Source organism: Pogoniulus pusillus, chromosome 34, assembly GCF_015220805.1.
Source record: "Pogoniulus pusillus isolate bPogPus1 chromosome 34, bPogPus1.pri, whole genome shotgun sequence".
NCBI classification, from domain to species: domain Eukaryota; kingdom Metazoa; phylum Chordata; class Aves; order Piciformes; family Lybiidae; genus Pogoniulus; species Pogoniulus pusillus.
The window spans coordinates 6,196,593-6,202,951 of record NC_087297.1 but is presented as its reverse complement, the minus strand read 5'-3'; the positions used below and the strand labels follow the sequence as shown (position 1 = coordinate 6,202,951).

Here is a 6,359-nt window from a genome sequence, read left to right as displayed (position 1 = left end):
GAGATGCAGCAAGATAGAGATAAACCCTCTGCAGGACTTCCACGTGGAAAAAGACATATGACAAGCAGGTAAGCCAAGTACTATTTGTCCTATTTCAACATTTTTAAGGCATGCTTTCTCCTAAATGCTTTTTAAAATTAGATAGACTACGCATTCCAGAGCTGTCTGATTCCTGGGTGCCTGAGATACAGCAGCACGCAGGGTGAGGTGTGGGGAAGGCAAGCCACTCTCATCAGCTAAACAAGATCCAAAAGCAAAATACTGGTCTGGAGGTTTCTTTTCCATGAATCTGACAACCAGAGGCCTGAACTACTGTAGGGTAAGAGTCCTCTTGGACTGAAAACTGTCTCTGCCTACCAGAAAGTGGCTTAGAAGAGCTAAGGGTCACAGACTTACAGGATGTCAGGGGTTGGAAGGGACCCACAAAGATCATCGAGTCCAACACCCCTGCCAGAGCAGGACCATACAATCTAGCTCAGGTCACAGAGGAACTCATCCAGAGGGCTAGTTTGTACTCTTTAGCTGAAGCCATTGTTAAGAAGTGATGTAAATTCTTTCTTCCAGGAGCAAGCACAGGGGAACGTGCCCACATATTGCTTTGCTGTGCCACCGGGCACAGGGCGGTTCACCCTGCTTACCCAAGTCTGAAAGGCTGGGCTTGCGCTCTCTGAAAAGCCTGTTTTTGCCAAGGAGATGGAGTAAAGCTTGAGTTCCTCTGGGGGCAGAGTCAAATTCCCTCTGGCTGTTCTAGTGATTTTGCAAGAGCAACCTGTACCCCTTCTCTGCTTTTTTCTGATTTGAATCCAGATAAGTAAAAGGTTTATCCTGTAATCTGTAATCTTTATGCTTAACGAAACTTTGCCCCTCCTCATTTCAGTATGATCCTGGGTTTGCTACCAAGGAGTTTAAAAAAAAAATTGCTTATGTAAAGATGAGTGATTCATGCAGAGGGACAGTGGTGAGGGAAACCCTTATCTCCTCTCTTTTCTATACCCATCCAGCCTACACACGCATAGGTAGTAGCTGCAAACAGTAAGATGCTTAAAGACAAGTGGGGTGTCCATACAGTGTTCACTTACAGACAAGTGAGGGAGTCCATACAGTGTTCACTTACAGACATGTGGGGGGGTCCATACAGTGTTCACTTACAGACAAGTGAGGAGGTCCATACAGTGTTTACTTACAGACATGTGGGGGGGTCCATACAGTGTTCAATTGCAGACAAGTGGGGTGTCCATATAGTCTTCACTTACAGACATGTGGGGGGATCCACACAGTGTTCAATAGCAGACAAGTGAGGGGAGTCTATACAGTGTTCACTTACAGACAAGTGAGGGGTCCATACAGTGTTCACTTACAGACAAGTGGAGAGTCCATACAGTGTTCACATTATTAAGAGGGCTTTAAACTGGATGGAGAAGACAAGCCATCTACATAGGACTGCAATACTTATGTTCTACAAAATCACCTTTGTGAAACAAAGAATAAGGCCCCAAATGTCCAAAATTCATCATTTCTGGTATGTAGTGCAAAGCAGTAGCATGAAATGCTAAAAGGCATCTAAGGGAAATGATGTTTGTTGGGGTTGTTTTTTAAGTTTTACAGCTCAGAAGGGAAAACATTGCAAACACTTGGTGCAAACCTCAAACCAGCTGCTGCCACAGAGCTCACTCTCAGCCATACACACTGAAAGGCCCTCCATTTAAATGAACACTTCTAATAATTGCAGGGTCGTGGTGTGGGTTTTTGCAGCCATCCATGGCTGTGTATCGATTTGCTCATTGTGCTGCCACCTTCAGGTGTTAAGGTTTGTGTAAATTCCAAGTAATTGCAGTTGTGAAACGAGATAACTGTAGTGGTAATCTAAGTTTATCTAACTTGCCAGGGTGTGCAAACCAGCTTAGATCCCCACTGGATTCCCTGCTCATCTGCTAGATCATCTCTGAACTTAGCCTTCAGATTCTAAGGCGCAGAAATTCTCAGGCAATCTAACACTGGTTCAATGAGTGTGCCAAGGGACAGGGCAAGGGTGTGCCATGCTAAACAGATAGCAGAAAGCTATATGAATGTGTCAAATAAATCATCTCCCCTTTAAATTTCTCCTGCTCTGTGTATGTATTCCACCAGATGGATCAAAAGGGTTAGATGTTCAAATGTGCCTTGGAGGCAGACTGGAGCAACAAAAAGGTGTGGAACTGAAATGAGCAGAAGATTATTCATGTTTTTTCTAGCCTTTTGAACTGTTAGACATTTTCAAATGAATTCTGCACTGCAGTGGAATGAAAAAGAGACCTTCCAAAGTTTTCAGTGCCATTTGCATCACAAAAGTAACTATGGCATCCCATTAGTTAGCAGACTTTGATAGGATGTAAAAATATTTCAGCCCTTACTTTGAACAATTTAGAACAAAGATGTGTCCCAAAGTCTTTCCTATATCAAGAAAACAACTTAGTTGACTGTTTTAAGCTCTGCCTTGCCCAGGCTCTTCTATTAGATCTGTTCAATGTAAAATGAGTCCTACAAAAACTATCACAAGGGCTAGCATTAATTCAGCTAAGTTTTTAGTGTCTGCTGTGTAGATGCCTCCATCTGAGACAGCCACACAAGTAATCCAGGGTCACCTAGTCACCATCTGTAGTGAGTGGAAGGTGAGTAAATATGATCAGTGTCACACAGGACAAAATTAATCTGACCAAATGTAGGCATCTGCTTTAGGATGAGCCATATCCATCAGCTGAGGCAGATCTCTGCTGACTGTAAAAAAGCCTAAGCTCAGGTGTTTGTGTTGGTGTAGTAAACATTCATTTAGTCAGATGAGTCTCATACAATTCCCCACATTAACCAAATTTCAGGGACTGGTTAGGATACTCACCTTGGGTGTTTGGGAACAAAGGTTAAATAATTCCTTTACTAATTTTCTCACATCCTCCCAACCTGTCAGAACTGCTGTATTTGTAAAAACAGCTAAGCTCTTCCTGGCCAGATTGATCTGATTGGGTCTGTAAGCAAGTGTTCCAGTTCTGTCCTTTAAAGCAAGTGTCAGCTGAAACAAAAACCTGCAGGTATACATTTTACTACTCAACTTCCCTAAAAATTCTCACAGAAATGGAACTTCCTTGCCTAAAACTGAGAAGGAGAGGCTTTCAAAAAAGTATTTGTTCTTGTTTCAGACACAGAATTCATTCTTCCTTGCTCTGACCTTAAAAAAATCCATGCAATGGGTATTATGGCATTTGTGTATCACTATTTTAAAGACATCATAAGGGAAAAATGCAGATACAATGAAAATTGCTATTTTTTGCTGTTGGCCAGGCCCTATCTTAGGCTGTCCATTTCCCAGATGATATAGTAAACAGAAAGTTAATTATCTTATAGGAAGAAAAAAACCCCAAACCCCAACAGCTCTGAAATATCCTTGTGTACTTTACAGATTTTATCTGCTTCTAGCACCTAATGATCTCAGGTTTATAATGATATATAAGTACCTAAAATAAGACTTTGCTTTGAACTACTTGAAATGCACCATGAGAGAAGTACACCCTCCAAATGCAGTATTAACTTGCCTTGCTGCAGAACTGGAAGGCAGCATGCAGATAAATTAATTATGGGACAGAGGGTTTGTGTCGTGCCCAAGGCTACACCACAGACTCAAGAAAGCCCAATTTAACTTCTTGCTCAAGCCGGAGGGATTCTTTCTGGTGACTTCAATAGGAGTTGGCCTGGATCCAGAGAAGAATGAGAGGATGCTATCAGGCATCAACCACTTGGTCTTGATAGGAACCCAAGACAGATATGTCTTGGAGATTTACCTTTAACAGCAAGGGAAGAGCTTTGACAGTGTGAGTACTTGGATACAGCCTCACTATGAAATGCTTCCACTTCTGAATCTGAAACAAAAAGGTTGCAGTGTCAGGTTTTTAAAGTGATCCAAAATGTACAAACTTATGTCTGCAGTAGTTGAAAACCTTAGATCCCATTTAGTTTGTGAGCCTCAAAACCTTACTCTACTTTGCAAACCTGTTGCTTTGCCATTCACAGAATCACAGCGAGGGGTGTTAGGGGTTGGAAGTGACCTCTCGGGATCTTTGAGTCGAACTCCCCTGCCAGAGCAGGACCACAGTTTCTAGCCCCATCCCATATTTGTGAAGCTAAGTGGGTTTTTTTTAATGCAGGAGCAGTGCATTTTCAACATAACACACAACTACTCCCTCCTTTAGAATTTAAAACCCACCTGTATTGCTGAATAATGTGAAAGCCAAAGTTGAAGACTCAACTGAATCTGTTCCCATAGATACAAGTTTTCCAGTAGCACATCTCAATGCATGTTTCATGTTTGCAGTGTTGATGTGGGTTGGAGGAGAGGAGCGTGTGGAAATCACGTTGGTAAATCACCTCTATCATTTGTGCATCAACATGCATGTTGCAGCTTGGTTTTCATAGCATTCCACTAGCACAGATCAGAAGCATTCCTGGCTCTTTTCAGTACCTATTAGCCTTGTTTAGGAGTACAACACATCTGCATATCTCTGATACAAAACCAAACCAAAACAACAAAATAAGAAGGAAAAGAAAGACTAAACTGGTAAGAAAGCTTTTAGTCTTTGTCATTTTCTGAAGGTGGAATACATTTGCTGGTTAACATTTATTTCTAGAACACTGTTTTCATCTGGCTTTTTGCAAGAGGAGAGATAGCTAAAGGTGGGCAAATCTGGCTGGAGGTAGAGCTGGTTTGTGAAATCACTCCTGCTGGATTTCATTTAACCACACAAAGCACAACTGCGTGTTTCAGATCTCAGCCAGGCTTTCTGTGATCTTTGAGGGAATGGTTATCATGAAAGTGATAAACACACCAGGAAAACATAAACAGTGAAAAGGACGAGTTCTCTTCTTCAGGCTTGATGTGGTTTGATGTGGTGTAAATATGGGAAAGTGTGAAGAAATGTGTCAGCAAGCTCTGGAGAACTTCAGGGATTGTGCAGAGCTTTATGGCACAGACTTTAACTAGAGAACAAGACACTGCCTGTTGCTTAGCTTTGAGCAGCACAGCCCAAGAAAACACCAAGAAAAGAGTCTTGACAAGTTGCTCTCTACTGGCAAGCAACCCAATGTGTTTCATCATGCATGTTAATGTTTTTGAAGACTAGTAGGTAGGATTGCTTCTCAGTTCACATCATTACTATCACTGCTACCAAGACCTGCTTCCAAAAAGCCAACAGTATTATGCAGATGTAAAAAGGTGCAATTGATTAGGAAAGAGAGCCCACGGTGCTACAGTTGCTCCCAAAAGGTGCCCTTAAGTAGCTGTTCTCTACACTATTACTCTCTACTACATCTGTCCTTGTGCAGTCGTTTGCAAAGCGAGAAGCAGCAATTATACATTTCATATTACAACTGTTTATAACTGTAATTATTTGCTGTGCACTTCCCACAGGGAAAAAAAATTGCTACCTAAGCTAGAGTGCTTGACTCTGAAGGTCATTTTGACTGAATAAGGATTTGAGTGTCAAATGGAACATTTTAGAGGACTTCAAATGCAGTTAAATCTTCTGGAGACTTTTATTTCTCAAAGCATTTCCTGTCTGAAAGACAACTGTGGCCACTGACATACATGATCAAACTTACAGAGCAGGTGTGAATGACAGAGCTCCTGGTTGGCTCAGAATTGGCTGTCATGCATTACTCTGACTACCCATACTACAAGGATGGACAATAATAGGTACTGTTTCTCACATGAAATGTGTTACTAAAACTCTGTGTAGTTAACTCTTTCCTAAGACTAATTTCTTGGATGGCAATAAACTGTCTTTGTTAACCAAAACTGAATTAAACACTAGGTTTATGGTGCAACACTTTAACAGTTGATTATCTTCTAAAACAATAGCAAGGATGTGCCAGGGAAGGTTCAGATTGGACATTAAGAAGTGTTTTTTTAATAACAGAGTGGTCAAACACCAGAACAGGCTTCCTAGAGAGGTGGTTGATGTCCCAGCTCTGTCAGTGTTTAAGAAGCATTTGGACAATGCCCTTAACAACCTACATTAACTTGGTTAGCCCTGGAAAAGTCAGGCAGTTGGACTAGATTATCCTTAGAGTTCCCTTCCAGTGCAAACCATTCCATGATTCTGTTAGGTTCCTTACAAGTCAACTCCTCCCTTCCCTTCCCTTCCCTTCCCTTCCCTTCCCTTCCCTTCCCTTCCCTTCCCTTCCCTTCCCTTCCCTTCCCTTCCCTTCCCTTCCCTTCCCTTCCCTTCCCTTCCCTTCCCTTCCCTTCCCTTCCCTTCCCTTCCCTTCCCTTCCCTTCCCTTCCCTTCCCTTCCCTTCCCTTCCCTTCCCTTCCCTTCCCTTCCCTTCCCTTCCCT

At 42.2% G+C, this 6,359-nt stretch overlaps 1 long non-coding RNA gene across 1 annotated transcript in view; it reads right to left on the bottom strand.

The window, feature by feature from the left end:
• Positions 1-2,336: 2,336 nt before the first annotated feature.
• Positions 2,337-6,359, bottom strand: part of LOC135189883 (uncharacterized) — a 47,388-nt gene continuing 43,365 nt past the window's right edge. The window contains exons 2-3 of the long non-coding RNA XR_010308348.1: positions 3,810-3,887; positions 2,337-3,719 (exon numbers count right to left, since the gene is read on the bottom strand). This is a non-coding gene — a long non-coding RNA (uncharacterized LOC135189883). The remainder of the gene's footprint in view (positions 3,720-3,809; positions 3,888-6,359) is intronic.